Source organism: Microcebus murinus, chromosome 25 (assembly GCF_040939455.1).
Source record: "Microcebus murinus isolate Inina chromosome 25, M.murinus_Inina_mat1.0, whole genome shotgun sequence".
NCBI lineage: Eukaryota > Metazoa > Chordata > Mammalia > Primates > Cheirogaleidae > Microcebus > Microcebus murinus.
In genome coordinates, this window is record NC_134128.1 from 26,442,791 (window position 1) to 26,466,279 (window position 23,489).

The following is a 23,489-nucleotide window of genomic DNA, read 5'->3' on the forward strand; positions in this document are numbered from 1 at the left end:
TCTGTGTCCACTCACCCACGGGAGACGGGCAGGCAGGGCGCAGTGCGGATCTGGCTGTGTCCACTCACCCACGGGAGACGGGCAGGCAGGGCGCAGTGCGGATCTGGCTGTGTCCACTCACCCACGGGAGACGGGCAGGCAGGGCGCAGTGCGGATCTGGCTGTGTCCACTCACCCACGGGAGATGGGCAGGCAGGGCGCAGTGCGGATCTGGCTGTGTCCACTCACCCACGGGGGACAGGCAGGCAGGGCGCAGTGCGGATCTGGCTGTGTCCACTCACCCACGGGAGACGGGCAGGCAGGGCGCAGTGCGGTTCTGGCTGTGTCCACTCACCCACGGGAGATGGGCAGGCAAGGCGCAGTGCGGATCTGGCTGTGTCCACTCACCCACGGGAGATGGGCAGGCAGGGCGCAGTGCGGATCTGGCTGTGTCCACTCACCCACGGGAGACGGGCAGGCAGGGCGCAGTGCGGATCTGGCTGTGTCCACTCACCCACGGGAGATGGGCAGGCAGGGCGCAGTGCGGATCTGGTTGTGTCCACTCACCCACGGGAGACGGGCAGAGAGGCTGCTGTGTGGATCTGGCTATGTCCACTGACCCACGGCAGATGGGTAGGCAGGGCGCAGTGCGGATCTGGCTGTGTCCACTCACCCACGGCAGACGGGCAGGCAGGGCGCTGTGCGGATCTGGCTGTGTCCACTCACCCACGGGAGACGGGCAGGCAAGGCGCAGTGCGGATCTGGCTGTGTACACTCACCCACGGGAGACGGGCAGGCAGGGCGCAGTGCGGATCTGGCTGAGTCCACTCACCCACGGGACACGGGCAGGCAGGGCGCAGTGCGGATCTGGCTGTGTCCACTCACCCACGGGAGACGGGCAGGCAGGGCGCAGTGCGGATCTGGCTGTGTCCACTCACCCACGGGAGACGGGCAGGCAGGGCGCAGTGCGGATCTGGCTGTGTCCACTCACCCACGGGAGACGGGCAGGCAGGGCGCAGTGCGGATCTGGCTGTGTCCACTCACCCACGGGAGACGGGCAGCAGGGCGCAGTGCGGATCTGGTTGTGTCCACTCACCCACGGGAGACGGGCAGAGAGGCTGCTGTGTGGATCTGGCTATGTCCACTGACCCACGGCAGACGGGTAGGCAGGGCGCAGTGCGGATCTGGCTGTGTCCACTCACCCACGGCAGACGGGCAGGCAGGGTGCAGTGCGGATTTGGCTGTGTCCACTCACCCACGGGAGACGGGCAGGCAAGGCGCAGTGCGGATCTGGCTGTGTCCACTCACCCACGGGAGACGGGCAGGCAGGGCGCAGTGCGGATCTGGCTGTGTCCACTCACCCACGGGAGACGGGCAGGCAGGGCGCAGTGCGGATCTGGCTGTGTCCACTCACCAACGGGAGACGGGCAGGCAGGGCGCAGTGCGGATCTGGCTGTGTCCACTCACCCACGGGAGACGGGCAGGCAGGGCGCAGTGCGGATCTGGCTGTGTCCACTCACCCACGGGAGACGGGCAGGCAGGGCGCAGTGCGGATCTGGCTGTGTCCACTCACCCACGGGAGACGGGCAGGCAGGGCGCAGTGCGGATCTGGCTGTGTCCACTCACCCACGGGAGACGGGCAGGCAGGGCGCAGTGCGGATCTGGCTGTGTCCACTCACCCACGGGAGATGGGCAGGCAGGGCGCAGTGCAGATCTGGCTGTGTCCACTCACCCACGGGAGACGGGCAGGCAGGGCGCAGTGCGGATCTGGCTGTGTCCACTCACCCACGGGAGACGGGCAGGCAGGGCGCAGTGCGGATCTGGCTGTGTCCACTCACCCACGGGAGACGGGCAGGCAGGGCGCAGTGCGGATCTGGCTGTGTCCACTCACCCAAGGGAGATGGGCAGGCAGGGCGCAGTGCGGATCTGGCTGTGTCCACTCACCCACGGGGGACAGGCAGGCAGGGCGCAGTGCGGATCTGGCTGTGTCCACTCACCCACGGGAGACGGGCAGGCACGGCGCAGTGCGGTTCTGGCTGTGTCCACTCACCCACGGGAGACGGGCAGGCAAGGCGCAGTGCGGATCTGGCTGTGTCCACTCACCCACGGGAGATGGGCAGGCAGGGCGCAGTGCGGATCTGGCTGTGTCCACTGACCCACGGGAGATGGGCAGGCAGGGCGCAGTGCGGATCTGGTTGTGTCCACTCACCCACGGGAGACGGGCAGAGAGGCTGCTGTGTGGATCTGGCTATGTCCACTGACCCACGGCAGACGGGTAGGCAGGGCGCAGTGCGGATCTGGCTGTGTCCACTCACCCACGGCAGACGGGCAGGCAGGGCGCAGTGCGGATCTGGCTGTGTCCACTCACCCACGGGAGACGGGCAGGCAGGGCGCAGTGCGGATCTGGCTGTGTCCACTCACCCACGGGAGACGGGCAGGCAGGGCGCAGTGCGGATCTGGCTGTGTCCACTCACCCACGGGAGACGGGCAGGCAGGGCGCAGTGCGGATCTGGCTGTGTCCACTCACCCACGGGAGACGGGCAGGCAGGGCGCAGTGCGGATCTGGCTGTGTCCACTCACCCACGGGAGACGGGCAGGCAGGGCGCAGTGCGGATCTGGCTGTGTCCACTCACCCACGGGAGATGGGCAGGCAGGGCGCAGTGCGGATCTGGCTGTGTCCACTCACCCACGGGGGACGTGCAGGCAGGGCGCAGTGCGGATCTGGCTGTGTCCACTCACCAACGGGAGACGGGCAGGCAGGGCGCAGTGCGGTTCTCGCTGTGTCCACTCACCCACGGGAGATGGGCAGGCAAGGCGCAGTGCGGATCTGGCTGTGTCCACTCACCCACGGGAGATGGGCAGGCCGGGCGCAGTGCGGATCTGGCTGTGTCCACTCACCCACGCGAGATGGGCAGGCAGGGCGCAGTGCGGATCTGGTTGTGTCCACTCACCCACGGGAGACGGGCAGAGAGGCTGCTGTGTGGATCTGGCTATGTCCACTGACCCACGGCAGACGGGTAGGCAGGGCGCAGTGCGGATCTGGCTGTGTCCACTCACCCACGGCAGACGGGCAGGCAGGGCGCAGTGCGGATCTGGCTGTGTCCACTCACCCACGGGAGACGGGCAGGCAGGGCGCAGTGCGGATCTGGCTGTGTCCACTCACCCACGGGAGACGGGCAGGCAGGGCGCAGTGCGGATCTGGCTGTGTCCACTCACCCACGGGAGACGGGCAGGCAGGGCGCAGTGCGGATCTGGCTGTGTCCACTCACCCACGGGAGACGGGCAGGCAGGGCGCAGTGCGGATCTGGCTGTGTCCACTCACCCACGGGAGACGGGCAGGCAGGGCGCAGTGCGGATCTGGCTGTGTCCACTCACCCACGGGAGACGGGCAGGCAGGGCGCAGTGCGGATCTGGCTGTGTCCACTCATCCACGGGAGACGGGCAGGCAGGGCGCAGTGCGGATCTGGCTGTGTCCACTCACCCACGGGAGACGGGCAGGCAGGGCGCAGTGCGGATCTGGCTGTGTCCACTCACCCACGGGAGACGGGCAGGCAGGGCGCAGTGCGGATCTGGCTGTGTCCACTCACCCACGGGAGACGGGCAGGCAGGGCGCAGTGCGGATCTGTCTGTGTCCACTCACCCACGGGAGATGGGCAGGCAGGGCGCAGTGCGGATCTGGTTGTGTCCACTCACCCACGGGAGACGGGCAGAGAGGCTGCTGTGTGGATCTGGCTATGTCCACTGACCCACGGCAGACGGGTAGGCAGGGCGCAGTGCGGATCTGGCTGTGTCCACTCACCCACGGCAGACGGGCAGGCAGGGCGCAGTGCGGATCTGGCTGTGTCCACTCAACCACGGGAGACGGGCAGGCAAGGCGCAGTGCGGATCTGGCTGTGTCCACTCACCCACGGGAGATGGGCAGGCAGGGCGCAGTGCGGATCTGGCTGTGTCCACTCACCCACGGGAGACGGGAAGGCAGGGCGCACTGCGGATCTGGCTGTGTCCACTCACCCACGGGAGACGGGCAGGCAGTGCGCAGTGCGGATCTGGCTGTGTCCACTCACCCACGGGAGACAGGCAGGCAGGGCGCAGTGCGGATCTGGCTGTGTCCACTCACCCACGGGAGACGGGCAGGCAGGGCGCAGTGCGGATCTGGCTGTGTCCACTCACCCACGGGAGACGGGCAGGCAGGGCGCAGTGCGGATCTGGCTGTGTCCACTCACCCACGGGAGACGGGCAGGCAGGGCGCAGTGCGGATCTGGCTGTGTCCACTCACCCACGGGAGACGGGCAGGCAGGGCGCAGTGCGGATCTGGCTGTGTCCACTCACCCACGGGAGATGGGCAGGCAGGGCGCAGTGCAGATCTGGCTGTGTCCACTCACCCACGGGGGACGGGCAGGCAGGGCACAGTGCGGATCTGGCTGTGTCCACTCACCCACGGGAGACGGGCAGGCAGGGCGCAGTGCAGTTCTGGCTGTGTCCACTCACCCACGGGAGATGGGCAGGCAAGGCGCAGTGCGGATCTGGCTGTGTCCACTCACCCACGGGAGATGGGCAGGCAGGGCGCAGTGCGGATCTGGCTGTGTCCACTCACCCACGGGAGATGGGCAGGCAGGGCGCAGTGCGGATCTGGTTGTGTCCACTCACCCACGGTAGACGGGCAGAGAGGCTGCTGTGTGGATCTGGCTATGTCCACTGACCCACGGCAGACGGGTAGGCAGGGCGCAGTGCGGATCTGGCTGTATCCAGTCACCCACGGCAGACGGGCAGGCAGGGCGCAGTGCGGATCTGGCTGTGTCCACTCACCCACGGGAGACGGGCAGGCAAGGCGCAGTGCGGATCTGGCTGTGTCCACTCACCCACGGGAGATGGGCAGGCAGGGCGCAGTGCGGATCTGGCTGTGTCCACTCACCCACGGGAGACGGGAAGGCAGGGCGCAGTGCGGATCTGGCTGTGTCCACTCACCCACGGGAGACGGGCAGGCAGGGCGCAGTGCGGATCTGGCTGTGTCCACTCACCCACGGGAGACGGGCAGGCAGGGCGCAGTGCGGATCTGGCTGTGTCCACTCACCCACGGGAGACGGGCAGGCAGGGCGCAGTGCGGATCTGGCTGTGTCCACTCACCCACGGGAGACGGGCAGGCAGGGCGCAGTGCGGATCTGGCTGTGTCCACTCACCCACGGGAGACAGGCAGGCAGGGCGCAGTGCGGATCTGGCTGTGTCCACTCACCCACGGGAGATGGGCAGGCAGGGCGCGGTGCGGATCTGGTTGTGTCCACTCACCCACGGGAGACGGGCAGAGAGGCTGCTGTGTGGATCTGGCTATGTCCACTGACCCACGGCAGACGGGTAGGCAGGGCGCAGTGCGGATCTGGCTGTGTCCACTCACCCACGGCAGACGGGCAGGCAGGGCGCAGTGCGGATCTGGCTGTGTCCACTCAACCACGGGAGACGGGCAGGCAAGGCGCAGTGCGGATCTGGCTGTGTCCACTCACCCACGGGAGATGGGCAGGCAGGGCGCAGTGCGGATATGGCTGTGTCCACTCACCCACGGGAGACGGGAAGGCAGGGCGCACTGCGGATCTGGCTGTGTCCACTCACCCACGGGAGACGGGCAGGCAGTGCGCAGTGCGGATATGGCTGTGTCCACTCACCCACGGGAGACAGGCAGGCAGGGCGCAGTGCGGATCTGGCAGTGTCCACTCACCCACGGGAGACGGGCAGGCAGGGCGCAGTGCGGATCTGGCTGTGTCCACTCACCCACGGGAGACGGGCAGGCAGGGCGCAGTGCGGATCTGGCTGTGTCCACTCACCCACGGGAGACGGGCAGGCAGGGCGCGGTGCGGATCTGGCTGTGTCCACTCACCCACGGGAGACGGGCAGGCAGGGCGCAGTGCGGATCTGGCTGTGTCCACTCACCCACGGGAGATGGGCAGGCAGGGCGCAGTGCAGATCTGGCTGTGTCCACTCACCCACGGGGGACGGGCAGGCAGGGCACAGTGCGGATCTGGCTGTGTCCACTCACCCACGGGAGACGGGCAGGCAGGGCGTAGTGCAGTTCTGGCTGTGTCCACTCACCCACGGGAGATGGGCAGGCAAGGCGCAGTGCGGATCTGGCTGTGTCCACTCACCCACGGGAGATGGGCAGGCAGGGCGCAGTGCGGATCTGGCTGTGTCCACTCACCCACGGGAGATGGGCAGGCAGGGCGCAGTGCGGATCTGGTTGTGTCCACTCACCCACGGGAGACGGGCAGAGAGGCTGCTGTGTGGATCTGGCTATGTCCACTGACCCACGGCAGACGGGTAGGCAGGGCGCAGTGCGGATCTGGCTGTGTCCAGTCACCCACGGCAGACGGGCAGGCAGGGCGCAGTGCGGATCTGGCTGTGTCCACTCACCCACGGGAGACGGGCAGGCAAGGCGCAGTGCGGATCTGGCTGTGTCCACTCACCCACGGGAGATGGGCAGGCAGGGCGCAGTGCGGATCTGGCTGTGTCCACTCACCCACGGGAGACGGGAAGGCAGGGCGCAATGCGGATCTGGCTGTGTCCACTCACCCACGGGAGACGGGCAGGCAGGGCGCAGTGCGGATCTGGCTGTGTCCACTCACCCACGGGAGACGGGCAGGCAGGGCGCAGTGCGGATCTGGCTGTGTCCACTCACCCACGGGAGACGGGCAGGCAGGGCGCAGTGCGGATCTGGCTGTGTCCACTCACCCACGGGAGATGGGCAGGCAGGGCGCAGTGCGGATCTGGCTGTGTCCACTCACCCACGGGAGACGGGCAGGCAGGGCGCAGTGCGGATCTGGCTGTGTCCACTCACCCACGGGAGACGGGCAGGCAGGGCGCAGTTCGGATCTGGCTGTGTCCACTCACCCACGGGATACGGGCAGGCAGGGCGCAGTGCGGATCTGGCTGTGTCCACTCACCCACGGGAGACGGGCAGGCAGGGCGCAGTGCGGATCTGGCTGTGTCCACTCACCCACGGGAGAGGGGCAAGCAGGGCGCAGTGCGGATCTGGCTGTGTCCGCTCACCCACGGTAGACGGGCGGGTAATGCGCAGTGTGGATCTGGGTGTGTCCACTCACCCACGGGAGATGGGCAGAGAGGGTCCTTGTGGATCTGGCTATGTCTACAACCTTTTTTTCCAACGCTGTCTTAGAAATATAGTGACTATACACTGGCGTTTCTCTGAAAAGTGTTTAGTTTCCCAAAATTATACATTAAAAAAGGTAAACAATCGTATACAGAAGTTCCGAACAGCAATATTTACTGCACATTACACAAAGACTTGATCATATAAATTTACTTCATATTCTTTGAAACGTGGAGCAGTAAAGAAGTTCTATATAAAAGAAATGAATGTTTCTAATATTTTTTGTGAAAACAATGTAAACATTGTTTTTTTCTTAGAGAAGAACAAGCGTTTATGCAAGGCTTTATCTCCTGTGTGTAGATTAAGGTACACACATATAGAAGTTCTTTAAGAAAGAACAGAATGTTTCGTATATCCGTTTGTGAAAAATATATAAATAGTGCTTTAGGTATTAGAAAAGAAAAGCGTTTAACAGGGCATATTCTATCTCTTTAGTCTAACTGCAAAGATTTATGTAGGAAGTTATTTTTGAAAGAACTGTATGTTTTTTTATATCCGTTTGTGAAAACACAGAACACAGTGTTTCATTCTTAGAGAACAATCGAATAAGCAAGACATTCTATATCCGTAGTCTAATTCACTGCATTTATACGTGGAAGTTCTTTATGAAAGAACTGAATGTTTCTTACATGGGTTTCTCAAAATTTTCTACAAAGCGCTTCAGAGAACTAGCGTATACCCAAAACACTTTCTCTTTTGGTAAGACACTGTAAACATTTATATATGGAAAGTCTTAAGGAATAACTGAATGTTTATATGCGTTTGTGAAAACAATATACACGGTGTTTGCTAAGGGAAAAAGCATATAAACAAAGAAATCTATTTCCTTATCAAAGTCATTGTAAACATATATATGTATGAGTTATGAAAGCACTGTATGTTTCTTCTATATTTTTGTGAAAACAATGTGCACCTTGCTTCAGTTCCAAGAGAACAAGCGTATAGAAGTTTATTATGAAAGAATTGAAAGTTTCTAATATGCATTTCCCAAATCTCCCTACACAGTGCTTCAGAGAATAGGAGTATTAACAATATACTTTTTGTCTCCTTTGACACTGCAAACATATACATGGAGGATGTTTATGAAATTACTGAATATGTTTCACATGTTTGTGAAAACAATTTGGTACACGGGGTTTCAGTTCTCAGAGAAGAACAAACGTATAAACAAGGTACTTTCTCAGAGAAAAACAAGTGTTTAAGCATGGCTCTTTCTTTTTTTTTTCTTTTTTTTTTTTGAGACAGAGTCTCACTTTATTGCCTAGGCTAGAGTGAGTGCCATGGCGTCAGCCTAGCTCACAGCAACCTCAAACTCCTGGGCTCAAGCAATACTTCTGTCTCAGCCTCCCAAGTAGCTGGGACTACAGGCATGACCCACCATGCCCGGCTAATTTTTTCTATATATATTAGTTGGCCAATTAGTTTCTTTCTATTTATAGTAGAGACGGGGTCTCACTCTTGCTCAGGCTGGTTTCGAACTCCCGACCTTGAGCAATCCACCCGCCTCGGCCTCCCAGAGAGCTAGGGTTACAGGGGTGAGCCACCGCGCCCGGCCAGCATGGCTCTTTCTATATGCCTTAAGTCACTGTAAGTATTTATATATCGCAGTTCTTTAAGTGAGAACTGTACTTTTTTAATACGTCTTGTAAAAACGTACACATTGCTTCAGTTATCAGAGAAGAACAAGGATATAAGCAATTCGCTTTTGGTCTCCTTTTTGTAAGTTACTGTAAGCATTCATACATAGATCTTTTGAAAAGAACTGAATCTTTCTTATGTGCGTTTGTGAAAACAAAAGACACAGTTTTTCAGTTATCACAGGAAAAGCGTATACACAAGGCACTATCTAGCTCGTTTCTTTAAGTTACTGCCATCATTTATAAAAGGAAGTTAGTTTTAGGAAACAACTGAATGTTTCTTATATGCGTTTTTGAAAACAATGACTTGGACGATAGAAAATGCCTTGTCATACGCTTGTTCATTCATAAAGAACTTCTATATATAAATACAGTGACTGGCTTATAGGCTTTTTCTTCACAGAGAATAGCACTTAGAGAGTTTTGAGAAACACACTTAAGGATCTTTAACTTCTTCAATATAGAAACGTTGTAAATATTTACAGTCACTCAGAAAAAGGTGCCAGAAAATGCCTTGCTTAAACGTTTATTCCCGGCAAACTAAAAGCTCGACTACATTGTTTTCACAAATGCATATGAGAAACATTCAGTTTTTTCATAAAGAAATGCCATATATAAATGTATGCAGTGACTTATGCAAAGTGAATAAAAAGGCCTCGCCTATGCGCCTCTTCTTTACTGAGACTTGAAGCACTGTATATATTCGAGTAACCCATGAAAGAAACTTTCAGTTCTTTTCATTTGGGGCTTTTTAATATGTGTACAGTTAGTCAAAGAAGATAGAAACTGCGTTGTTTATATATTTCTTCTTTTTGTAAATCTGAAACACAGTGTACTTTGTTTTCAGAAACGCATATAAGACACAATTCGTTCATAAAGAACTTCCATATATAAATGTAATTGCAACCATAGATAACATTTGAAACAGGTAAACTGAGAAAAAAATTCCTTTATACAGTATGCTTCTCTGAGAACTGAAAACACGTCTATGTTTACACAAAAGCATATACAAAACTTCTTTTCATAAAAAACTGCCATATATAAGTGATTAAAGATTCGTATACAAAAGCGATAGAAAGTGACTTCTTTATACGTTATTGTCTAATTGAAATATACCAGTGTTTGCAGTAACTTAGACACAGAGAAATTGCCTTGCACAGATATCTCATCTGTGAGAACGGAAACTCAGTTTTCATTGTTTTCAAAAAAGCATATAAGAAATATACAGTTCTTCCATAAGCAATGTTTCTATGTGGACATTTATAGTGTCTTAAACAAAAAACATAAAGCACCCCTTGATTTTACAGTAGATTTTCTCTTAGAACAAAAGCAATGTGTATAAGGTTCTGCAATGAAATATGCCATTCTTTCATAAAAATCTCCCTTATATAAATGTTTGGAGTGACATGGACAAAGGAGATTAAAAAAGCGCATTGCTTGACGGCTTTTCTTCTTCTCTGACAAATGAAACCATTCGTATATTGGTTACACAAACGGATATTAGAAGCATTTTGTCTTTCATAAAGAACGTCCATATATAAATGCAATTATTTAAACAAGTGATAGAAAAAAATTCCTTGCTCATATGCTAGATCATTTCTGAGGAATGAACTGTGTACATTGTTTTTACAGCAATGAGACATACAGTTCTGTCATAAAGAACTCCGATATACAAATGACAAAAGTTATAGACAAAAGCTATGGAAAGTGACTACCTTATATTTGTTATTCTCCAATTAAAGCACATTTCACACGGTTTTCACCAACGTATATTAGAAACGTTAAGTCCTTACATACAGAATGTTACATATAAATGTTTACACTGACATGGACAAAGATATAGAAAGTCCCTTGCTTAGACACTTGATCTTCCCTTAGATCTGAGGGACTGTATACATTGTTTTCAAAAAAGCATTTAGAAAATATATAGTTCGTTGCTGGCTGCTGTCTTCGAACACCGGAGAGTTGAGGTGCGGTTTTTGCCCGGAACACTGGGTCCTTGAGACATAGCACCTGGCGCCTTAACTTGGAGCTCAGACATTCTTGTCCTTTCTTCCAGTTCACGGAGGGTGCTGGAGATAAACGTAGTAGTTATAGAAGGTCACTGAAGTAATACTGTGCACATAGCCCTTGTAGCTTATAGCTCCCCACTGAAGACATACACTCTACCAGAATTGTTAGGCTTGGGTGCTCTTTTCCTTGAACTGCCTTAGTGATCATAGTTGAGTGTATTTGTTTTTTGAGCCAGAGTTTAGCTTGTTGACCAGGCTAGAGCGAGTGCCTTGGCATCAACGTAGATCACAGCAACCTCAAACTCCTGGGCTCAAGCAATCCTTCTGTCTCAGCCTCCCGAGTAGCTGGGACTACAGGCATGCGCAACCTTGCCCGGCTAATTTTCTATATATATTAGTTGGCCAATTAATTTCTTTCTATTTATAATAGAGACAGGGTTTTACTCTTGCTCAGGCTGGTTTCGAACTCCTAACTTCGAGCAATCTGCCCGCCTCAGCCTCCCAGAATACTAGGATTACAGGCTTGAGCAACCGCGCCCGGCTGAATGTATCTTTTTTGATATCAGAAAACAGTTAAGTTGTAGATTACAAAACTGCTTAAGCGAATGAAACGGCTATCAAAGTGAGCTAAGTTTGAAAAAACCGGAACTTTTGTTTTCGGGTTTAGTGAGGACATACTAACTGTTCCTTTGTATTTCGCTTCTCATTTGGTTTTTTCCGTATAAATACAGCAACGGTAATAAACGAGGCGCGGCAGTCACCAAGTACTCCGTCCTCCCATCCCAATCTTCTTGTTGTCTCTTCATTTCTAAGCCTCGCCCCATAACTCCACGTGATGCACGTCGCCGGCTGGCACCGGCAGGCGGTAGCCTGTATAGGAAACACTCTCTCCGAGACTGCCTTCAGTGGTATATAGTGACAAGGGGATTCGGTGGAGGCCGCTGCCCGTGGAAGGCCGGCTATTATGTAAAGAAAGGTGTGTTGGGCAGAGAGTGTAATTGATAAGAGTAAGAAATTATGGGACAAAGAACTAGTAGAATGTTGTTTGTAGAAGTGTTGAAGACTATCCTTCGGGCCCGCAGTGTTAAAATAGGAAAAAAGCAGTTGGAAAATTTTTCAAGTTTTGTAGAAGTATGTCTGAGGAAGGAACGGTGAATTTCAATACATGGAAGAAGGTAAGAGTTAAATTGCAGGACTATTACTCAGCCCATGAACCTGAGAAGGTTCCTGTGGACGCTTTTTATCTTTGAAATCTTATTCGGGATTGTCTAAACCCCTGGCATACTCTTTATCAGGCACATAACCTTTAAGGAATTAGAAAATTTTAAAAACATGCAAAAACTTCTTATTCAAAATGCTGCTATAGGCTCGTTATTAAGTAGAAGCAGTATCACTTTGAACAGCTTACTGGTGATATCGGGAATTATAGATCTGGATTATACAAGAGAAAGTAAAGTTTTGTACTTCACTCAGCTCTATTTCTGTTGTCAATCCTGGCCAGCACATTACTCAGCTTGTTTTAATTTCTTTTATATGCCTTGGTAAAGTCCAACCGCAAAAAACAAGGGTATCCTCTGATTTTTGCTTCTCGGATGCTTACTGGATGCTATTACAAGGAATAAGCCTAAAATGGTTTTGTGGGTGAATGGTAAGGCATTTAAAGGAATTGTAGATACTGAAGCTGAGTTTTCTGTTATCACTGAGCAACACTGGCCCTCCTGTGACCCAAGCATTAAGCCGTTGGTTCGCTCCAAGGGATAGGTTAAACCCGTAATCCTGAACAGTAGTGAATTGCTTAACTGTGTTGAGTAAGAACAGTCAGACAATTCCAACCAGATGTTCGACTTGCTCTACCCGTTAATCATTCGGAAAGAGATTTTATGCAGGCACTGAGAGTTTATTTGTATAGCCCGAACTTGTGCCAAAGATTTGTTGCCAATGCTTTGCTACTAGAATCAAATATCCTACTGTGTATATCATCCACTATATGGATATGCAGATGAAGGATTCTTACTGCAAGTTTTTGATCATGAAACAGAACAATTAAACAGGGAGTTGTCATTGCTCAGGAAAAGGTGCAGAGGCACCCTCCTTATTGTTATTTGGGATACCAACTGCATAAATACCATTTTATTAACCAAAGAATTCAAATTCGTAAAGATGGCTTAAAAACTCTTAATGATTTCCAAAGACTTCTGGGAGATATCAATTCGATTCGACCCTAATTCTCCTCGAGCAATTCTCCTTGTCCATTAACCTCTGACGGGAGGCAATCTTTAAAATTAGTAAAACAGGAATTGTGCCGCCAACATGTTCCCGATGTAAACTATAACTTGGAATGGGCTGGCTATGTTTTACACAACTCTCTTACTCCCACAGCAGTCGTCTATCAATAGGCACCACTAATGAGCTACATTGGCCCTCCTATCCCTCTAAAGTTCTAACTCATTATGAGACGGTTGGTACCTTAATCCACCTGCTCCGTTCATAATCCTGCAAATTACTAGGTAAAGAGCCACACTTTTTTGTGTTCCTTTTTCTAGTCTGCAGCAGGAGTGGTTGTTCTAGCATAGTGACTCCTGAGCCATAGCCCTTGGCCAATTATCCTGGAAAAATTGATAACCATTACACCCCTGATAAGTTGTTACATTTAGCTAGCCTATATCCGTTATACTTTGTTGCCCAAGTGTCTCTTTTACCCCTTGACAATGCTGTTCTGATTTTTACAGAGGGTTCTTCTAATGGTATGGAGTCTATTCAGTTAAGGATGACATAAAATATTGGCACACTGTGTTTCCTCGTCTCAAGAGGTCGAGTTGCAGGCTTTTTTTAGCTTTAGAGGCCACCCATGCTACGCCTGTTAACCTTTATTCATATAGTCATTATGTGATTCTGGCACTCCAAGTCATAGAGAATGTGACCTTTATGGGACTTCAAATATAATGTTCAGAAATTGTTTCGAGCCTTCAATCCCTCATTCACTCACGTACAGGAAGATCTTTCTATGGGCACCTTCGTGCTCATTCCCACCTGCCTGGTCCCCTCGACGAAGGATATAAAATTGTATATCTTGCCTCTAGAACGAAACTCTTCTTATTTTGTTAAGCGTAGTTGGCATAGCAGTCCCATGCTTTGCACAACCAAATAGCAGCGCTCTCAAGCAACAGTTCAATATCTCTAGAGAAGCGGCTCGAAAAATTGTAAAATCTTGTTCTTCCTGTTCTCAGTTACTCCCTGTCCCCCATTATGGTGTTAATACCAGAGGCCTTTTATCTAACCACTTATGGCAAATGGATGTGACGTTTATTACTTCTCTGGGTTGATTAAAATATGTTCATCTGAACATAGACACTTATTCTGGATTTTTAATGGCCACATTTCAATTAGGCGAGGCTGGTAAACATTGTGTAGCCCATTGCCTCCGATGCTTTGCATCAATGGGCCAGCCTAATTGTATAAAAACAGACAATGACCCTGGATACACGGGTCACAAATTTCAAACATTCTTACCGAAAATGGGGATCAGTCATAAATCAGAAAATTCTAATAACGCCCAAGGACAAAGCATTGTAGAACGTGCCCACTGGACTCTCAAAAATCAACTTTTGAAAATGAAATAGGTGGATCTGTACCACCTCACGCCCTCCCGCCCCCAAGAATTATATAAACCATGATCTCGTTATTTTAAATTTTTTAATTTTGGACAAAGAGGATCGTTCAGCAACCCAGCGGTTTTGGTGTACTAATTCCAACAAAGACACGCCGTTGGTTGGGTGGAAGGATCCACTGACTAGCCAGTGGTCAGGACCGGATCCAGTTGTTATTTGGAGTCGAGGTCATGTTTGTGTATTTCAACAAGATGCTGAGGGCCCGTTCCGGCTCCTGGAGAGGCTAGTAAGCCAAGCAGGATCCCTCCATAGAAAGCAGGATGAAGACACAGAAGCTGCAGGTCGACCAGCAACCTCCAGTTAGGATGACAACTAGACAAGCTCTGCTGCCGTCTTGAAGTCAGATTGAGACTTACTGAGATTGCTTCTTAGCTGGTTCTAGCGACAGGACAGCCATTGAATTCTTTGACCTTGTTATTAGCTATGGTAACCCTGCTATGGACGCCTATTGGACTTATATATCAGACACCGTTTTACTCCACCCGGTGGGCTGTGGAGATCGTGTTGTTCTTGTCAGTGATCCCAGGTCTCTGGGAGCACCCGCTAATGATCACATCCAGCATGCTGGTATCTGCTTATAATTATACTGGACTCAGCCCTGATATTCTTGTTTTCACCGTGAAGGTTATTTTCCAGGCTGTGTTCTTTTACCTACTTATGCATATTACAATATAAATGGTGTTAAATGGACTCTATGTCATGTTTAGACAGGCAATTTTCTGGCCCTCTTATTTGCCACCGCAGCCCGGAATACTTCGCTGTGAAAAGGAGCTGGTTGCTTCTACCCTGCACGTGCTGTGAAGTTTCCGTGAACCAACTGCAACTAAGATTCCTATTCTCGGGACGACTCAGAGCATATATGATTGGACCACTGCAATAACTCACAATGGCTATTTGGGAGACAAGGGTTGTGTTGAGGGGCTATGGATAACTCCTTCAAAGGTATACCAGACTAGTCTCTGCAAACTTGTTGCAGGAACTGGTCAATTCTTTGCAAGAGTGTGGTGGACTCTACCCCAAAAATACGCCTAAGGACTACAGGAACTGGTCAATATTCTGCAAGAGAGTGCGGTGGACTCTACCCCAAAAATACGCCTAACGACTATTTCTGCCTGTGTCCCTGAACTTTTTTATTCATGGTGGGCATTGTGAATATTCGTACTGTCACTCATGGTTTTGGAATATCATGCCTTAATTGTCAACTAATTAATTGTATACAATCCCCTGCCTAGTCTGATAGAATGGTGGTGTTTTACCGCCCCACCTTTGTGGGGTTCCAGCTAATGTATCTGGTTTGATGATAAAATATTGCAAATGTGGAAGGAGGTGAACGCTATATAGCTAAGACTTAAAAGATTTATTGGGCTACTCATAACTACCATTGTAGCTCTTGTTACTGTACTAGGATCCAATGCTGCGGCTGGATTGGCGTTGACACAAGAGATAAAAAAAATTGCCAATTATTTCAATACTATCTCTTAAAATGTCACTCAGGCATTGGGTACCCAAGAGCATATTGATAAGAAGATTGAAGACCACTGGATGCTTTATAAGATGTGGTCCCGATTCTGGGAGAGGAAGTACAAGGAGTTCAGCTACGTAGCCATCTCCACTGCCACAATTATCAGTGGATTTGTGTAACTCCCAAACCTTATAAAGAGAGTAACTATAATTGAGCTAAAGTCCAAAATCACCTGGCAGGGATCTGGCAATCCGTATATGCATCTATAGATTTGCTCCAACATCATCAGTAGGCATGTTGGAGACTCCACTTTAATACTAGCATTTCCACAGAAGCGCGAAGTTTTCTCAATCAAGTCTTAGGACATGTTCCATCTTTTGGAAATTTTAAAAGCTTGTTCTTTATGATTATTTGAGCTTCTGTTCTTCCCGTGGTAATTTTGTGTGTTACGCCTCTTCTACTGCCACTGATTGCTGAGAATATTTTGTCTGTTAAAGCTGCCATACACTCCAATAACGTGCAAATGAAAGTTTAACAGCAAGCCTCCAATTAATTATAAAGGGAAGGGAGAGGTGTAGGGAGCTATCCCGAAAACGGGAGCGTTAAAGTGCGGTTGGTGCCCGGAACACTGGGGTTCATGAGAAATAGCACCTGGCGCCTGGAATCAGCGCTCTGACAGTCTTGGCCTTTATTCCAGCTCACGGAGGGTGCTGGAGATAGCAGTAGCAATTATAGAAGGTCACTGGGTAACCCTGTGCACACAGCCCTAGTACCTTATAGCCGCCACCGAAGCCCTACACATTCCTTTCCCAGAATTGTTAATAACGCTTGGGTGCTCTTTTCCTTGAATTGTCTTGAGTAATCATAGTTGAGTATTTGTAGCTTTTTGGATATCAGAAAAATGTTGAGGATTAGAAAACTGCTTAAGCGAGGGAAAGGGATATCAAAGTGAGGTAAGGTTGAAAGAAACAAGAACTGTTTTGTTCTCTGGTTTAATAAAGACATATAACACCTGTTCCTTTGCATTTCGCTTCTCTTTTGTTCTTATCTGTATAAATATAGCAACGGAAATAAGGCGCGGCAGTCACCAAGGACTCCCTCCTCCTGTCTCCATCTTTTTGTTGTTTCCTCATTTCTAAGCCTCGCCCTCTAACTCCCGTGACTCACATCGTCGGCTGGAACCTGCAGATTTTTCATTAAAAAAATGCGATATACAAAATCTTTACAGTGACTTACACAAAGGTTATAAATGCCTATTACACTTGTTTTTCAGTGTAAACTGAAACCACGTACATTGCGGTCATAAACACATATAAGAAGCACAGTTCTTGTATAAATGATTCCCTTTGCAAAGACTTAAAGGAGACTATGACTTCTTTATATGCTTGCTTTCTTTGAGAACTGAAAAACTATGTACAAGATTTTGACAAACGCATGTAAGATACATTCAGGTTTTTCATAAAGAACTTCCACATGTTAGTTGCAGTAACTAAGACAATTCAGATAGAAAGTGCTTGCGTACATGCTTGTTCTTCCCTGAGTACTGAAACAAAGTGTACATTGTTTCCACACACGCATATAACGTTCATTCTGTTCTTTCATAAATAACACCCACATGTATCAATAACCCAGAATGGATCCTGTTTATACGCTTGTTCTATGAGAACAGAAGACCTGTGTACATTGTTTTCACAAACGCATATAACAAACATTCGTTTCGTATAGAATTTCCATATATAAACATATTCATAGACTTATAGAAAGGCGACAGAATCAGCTTTGCTAATATTTTTCTCCAAGAATGGAAGCACTTGTACACTTAACTAACGTATATGAAACCGTTCTTTGATAAAAAATTGACAAGAGTTAGACAAAGGAGATAGAAGGGTCTTTGCTTACACGCTTGCATCTTCTCTGTGAAATGGAAACCATAATTTATTGGTTTCAGAAAAGTATATAAGAAACATTCACTTCTTCATAAACAACTTCTGTATATAAATTTCTACGGTGACAGACAATGGTAATAAACATAAAGTGCATTTCTTATGTGCGTGTTCTACAGGTACTGAAACACTGTGCACATTGTTTTTACAAACGCATTTATGAGACTCTGTTTTCGTATAGAACTTCCACAATTAACAAAGACCTAGACAAAGGAGATAGAAACTTTTTGTGTATATATTTTTTCATCTCTAAGAATTAAAATACTCTGTACACTACACTAAAGTATATAAGAAACATCGGGTTCTTTCAGGAAGAAGTTTATACTTAAATGTTAGCAGTGACTTAGACGAAGTTGAATGCGTTCGTTAAGGGATTTTTTTTCTGAGAACCGAAACTCAGTGAATGTTTTCACAAAGGCATATAAACTATAGTTCCTTCAGAAAGAACTCTCATGTAAATGTTTGCAATGACTTAGAAAAATCAGTGAGAAAATATCTTGTTTATACGTTTTGTTCTTCCTTCAGAAACGAATATTTGGTTACATTGTTTTCACAAAAGTATATAATGATCATTCTATTCTTTCATAAACCGCCAGATATAAATACTTATACTTAGAACAAGTTGGTATAAAGTTTGTTGCTTATGTGATTAACCATTTCTGAGAAGGTAAAGTGTACCTTGTTTTCCAAAATGCATGTAAGAATCATATTTTTCTTCATAAAGAAATCCCATATATAAATAAACTCAGACAAATGAGAGAAAATGGAATTTTTATACACTTGTTCTCTTGTGCACTGAATACCTGTATACATTGTTTTAACAAACATATATATGGTTCATTCATTCTTCCATATATAAACGGTATTGACTTAGACAAATGCGGGAGAAAATACCTTGCTTATAAGCTTCATCTTCTCTGACAACTGAAGAACTGTGTACATTGATTTCAGAAACAGATATAAGAAAAAACTCTTCTTTCATAACAAACTCCCATATAAATTTCAGTGACTTACACAAATGTTAAGGAACTCTTATGTTTTTTCTTCTGTAAGAATTGAAGCACTTTGTACACGGTTTTCACTGACGTACAAAAGAAACATTCAGTTGATTCATAAAGAACTTTATATGCCAATATTTGTAGTGACTAACGAAAAGAAGATCGAAAGTGCCTTGCTTATATACTTGATCTTTGAGAACTGAAAAACTGTGTACTTTGTTTTCACAATAAGAAACGTATAGTTCTTTAATGAAGAAATCTCACGTGACTTATATGTCAGTGACATATAGGATAGAAAGTGTCTAGCTTATATTCTTTTTTAATCTATGACAACAGAAATAGAGATAGGAAGTTAATTTATTGTACTCGTGTTCGTTTCTGAGAACCGAAACGGTGTTTCGTTCTCACAAACCCATATGAGAATCATCCAGTTTGTACAGAAGGAACCTATATATATAAATGTTTACAGGGAGTTACATAAAGAAACGGAAAGTGCCTTGTATATGCCTTTGATCTCTGAGAACTGAAGAACTGTAAACATTCTCACAAACACATATCAGAAACATACAGCTCTTTGGTAATTAATTCCCATATGTAAATATTTACAGTGACTTAGATGAAGGTTACAGAATGTGCCTTGCATATACTCTTGTTCTTCCCTAATAAATGAATTAATAAAAAAAGTTTGTTCTTCTCTAAGAATTGCAGCACTTTGTCACAGTTGTCACTAACATATATAAGAAAGAGTTCTTTCATAAATTACTGTATATGTGTTACAGCGACTTAGACAAAGGACGTAGAAAGTGTGTTGTTCATGCGGTTCTCTGAGAACTGAATCTCAATCTACATTGTTTTCATAAACGCATATAAGAAACACAGTTGCTTCAAAAAGAAAATCCATTTATAAATGTTTGCAATGACTTAGACAACTTGGAGAGAAATTACCTTGGTTATATGCTTCTTCTCTGAGTACGGAAGACCTGGGTACCGTGTTTTCATAAGCACACTTAAGAATCAGAGTGCTCTCATAAGGAAACTCCCACTTACAATATATGATTACAGTGGCTTAGAAGACGAGAAAGTGTATTGCGTATACGCTTATTGTTCTCCGAGAGCTGCATTTCCGTTGTGTGTGGTTTTCACAAAAGGTTATAGGATTCGTTTCAAAGTTTTACACAAAACTTCCATATGTAAATGTTCTCAGTGACGTAGGAAATGAGAGAGAAAATGTTTTGCATATATGCTGGTTCTTCCGTGAGAACTGAAGAACTATTTACATTGTTTTTACAAAGGCAAATAGGAAACAGTTCTTTCAAATAAGACTTCCACATATGAGTATTTACCATGACGAAGAAAAGGAGCTGGAAAATGCCCTGCTCACATGTTTGCTCCTCTCTAAAACGTGAAGCAAATTCTAACTTGTTTTCGCTAAGGTGTGTAAGAAACATTCAGTTGTTTAACGAAGTTTATATGTGTGGACAGTGACTTAAACAAAGGAGATAGAAAGTGTCTTTCATCTCCGAGATAAAATGAAAGTGTCTTTTATCTCTGAGAACTGAAGAACTGTGTACCTGGTTTGCACAAACACATATAAGAAACATTCGTTCGTTCATAAAGAACTTCCATATGTAAATGTTTTCAGAGACTTAGTCAAAGGAGATAGATAGTGCCTTGTTTGTATGCTCGGTCTTGTCTGAGAACTGTACCAACCTGTACATTGTTTTGACAAACACATATACATACATTTACTCATGAAGAACGTACATATTACATTTTTAGAGTGACTTAGACTAAGTTGAGAATGCGTTGCTTGTGAGATATTTTTTCACTGAGAACACAGTGTAAATTATTTTCAAAAATACACAGAAAGAAATGTTCTCAATAAAGAAATTACATGTATAAATGTTTACAGAGAGATTGAGAAGGGGGATAGAAACTACCTTTCAGAGAGGAACAACTGTGTACACTGTTTTCCCGTACTCGTATAAGCAATAAGTTCTTTCATAAATGACTCGTTTTCTTCTCTGAAAATTGAAACACTGTGTAAATTATATTCACAACACATATAAGAAACATACAGTTCTTCCATAAACAACTCCCTTATATAAATATTGGCAATGACTTGAACAAATGAGAGAGCAAATTGCTTTTTATAGGCTTTGTCTCCGAGTACTGAAGATCTGTGTACATTGTTTTCACAAACTCATATAAGAAATTGTGTTTTCATAAATAACGTCCATATGTAAATATTGATAGTGAATTAGACTAAAGAGGTGGTGCCTTGCATATATGTTTTTTCTTCTCTGAGAATTGAAGCACTGTGGACAGTTTTCACTAACGTTTAAAGGAAACATTCACTGCTTTTCATAAAGAATTTCCATATATGAATATAGAGTGTGTTGGACCAAGAAGAAAGAAAGTGCCTTCAGTATATGCTTGTTGTTCTTTGAGAAATAAAGCTATGTGGACATTGTTTGCACAAACATCAAAAAAACATGTTTCTTTTAAAAAGAATTTCCATACATATAAAGGCGATAGAAATAATTTGTTCTATGAAAACTTAGGCAGTGTGTATTGACAAACATGTAACCGAATCATTACGTTCTTTCATAAAAATTTCCACATACAAATGCATACAGTTACTTAGACAAAGAAAACAGAAAGTGCCTTCTTCGCTTGTTTATGTCGGATACTTGAAGTCGTGTCAGTGGTGTTTTGCAAATGCCTATAACACTAAGATCTGTCATATGCACATGTTAAAAGTCCGGACAAAAGAGATAGAACCTTATTTATATAAATATACTCGTTTTTCTTTGAGAACTTTAGTAGCGTGTACGGTATTCTGACAAAGGTATATAAGAAACCCATTCTCTCATAAAAAATTTTCATATACAAATGTTTATTTTAGTCACCTAAAAAATAGACAGAGACAAGAGAGACAAAAAGGAGACAGAATGTTTACAATCACAAGATTTACAAAAACAAGATAGAAACTATTTTGCTTATAAGCTCGTCTTTTTTTAAAAACTGAAGCAGTGTTTTCACAAAGGAGGAGAGAAAAAATTAGGTTATTTCATAAAGAACTTCCATAAGCAAATGTTAAAAGTGACTAAGAAAAAGTATGTACAAACGGTCTTGATCATTGGCTTCTTCTCTGAGAACTGAAACACTGTGTAGAATGTATTGGCAAAAGCATATAAAGAAACCTTTGTTTTATAATCAACTTCAATGTGGAAATGTGTAGTGACTTAAAGGAGATAGAAATTATCTTGCTTATATGCTTTTTCTTCTCTGAAAACTGAATAAGTGGGTAGAGTGTATTGACTAACGCTTAGAGAAACATTACTTTCTTTCATAACAAACTTTCTTATACAGATGTTTACAGTCACGAAAGAGATGAAGCGTTGGCTTACAAGCTTGTTCTCTGAAAACTGAAGCAACATGTACAGTGTTTTCACAAATGTGTATGGGAAACAAGTTCTTTCATAAAGAACTTTCATATGCAAAAGTTTACAGTGACTTAGACATAGGAGATAGAAAGTACCGTGTTTATTCGCTTGTTCTCGGAGAACTGAAGCAGTATGTACAGTTTATTCACAAATGGTGAGGAAAAACATTAAGTTCTTCGATAAAGAATTTATATATATAAATGTTTAAGGTCAAGAAAGGCATATCATATAGATTGCTTTGTTTGTGTGCTTGTTCTCAGAGAACTGAAGCAATGTGTAGATAGTTTTCATAAACGTGGAGAAAAAAATAAAGTTCTTTCATAAAGAACATATACAAATGTTTCCAGTGATTTACACAAAGGAGCTACACAAAGTACGTTGCTTATAGATTTGTTCTCTGAGAACTAAAGTAGTGTGTGAGATATTTTCACACATGCCTATAGGAAACGTTAAGTTCTCTCATAAAGGAATTCATACTGACATGTGTACAGTGACTAAGACAGAGGATATAGAAAGGTGATTTCTTACATGTTTGTTCACTGAGAACTGGAGCAGTGTATTTTGACGAACGCATATAAGGAACATTAAGTTCTTTCTAAATAATTTCCATATACAAATGTTAAAAATCGCTTAGATAGATATGATACAAAAATCACTTAGATAGATATAATCAAGTAGATAGCGATTTCCGAAAGGAGTTGTTTCCTGAGATCTGAAGGAATGTGGAAGCTGTATTGACAAATGCATACTAGAAACATGGTGTTCTCTCATAGAGAACATCTAAATATAAATGTTTACAGTGACTTAGACAATGAAACTAGAAACTGCATTTCTTATCGGCTTGTTCTTATCTTAGAATGAAAACCACTTGTAGCCTTTTGTTTTAAATGCATGCCAGACCCAGTAATTTCTTAAACAGAAAACTTCCATATACAAATAAATCTAATTAGACAAGGGAGCGTAAAAGTGCCCTGATTTACCGATACTTCTTGTCTTAAAACTGTAACAGTAAAGTTTCCTTATAATGCACGTAGACATATTTAGTTCTTTCATAAAATATTCCAAATACAATATTTACAATAACGTACACAAATGAGCCAGAAAGGGATATTCCCATCAGTTAATTCTTTTCTAACAACTAAGGCAATATGTGGAGTTTTCTGGCAAATGCACATAAGAAACCTTACGT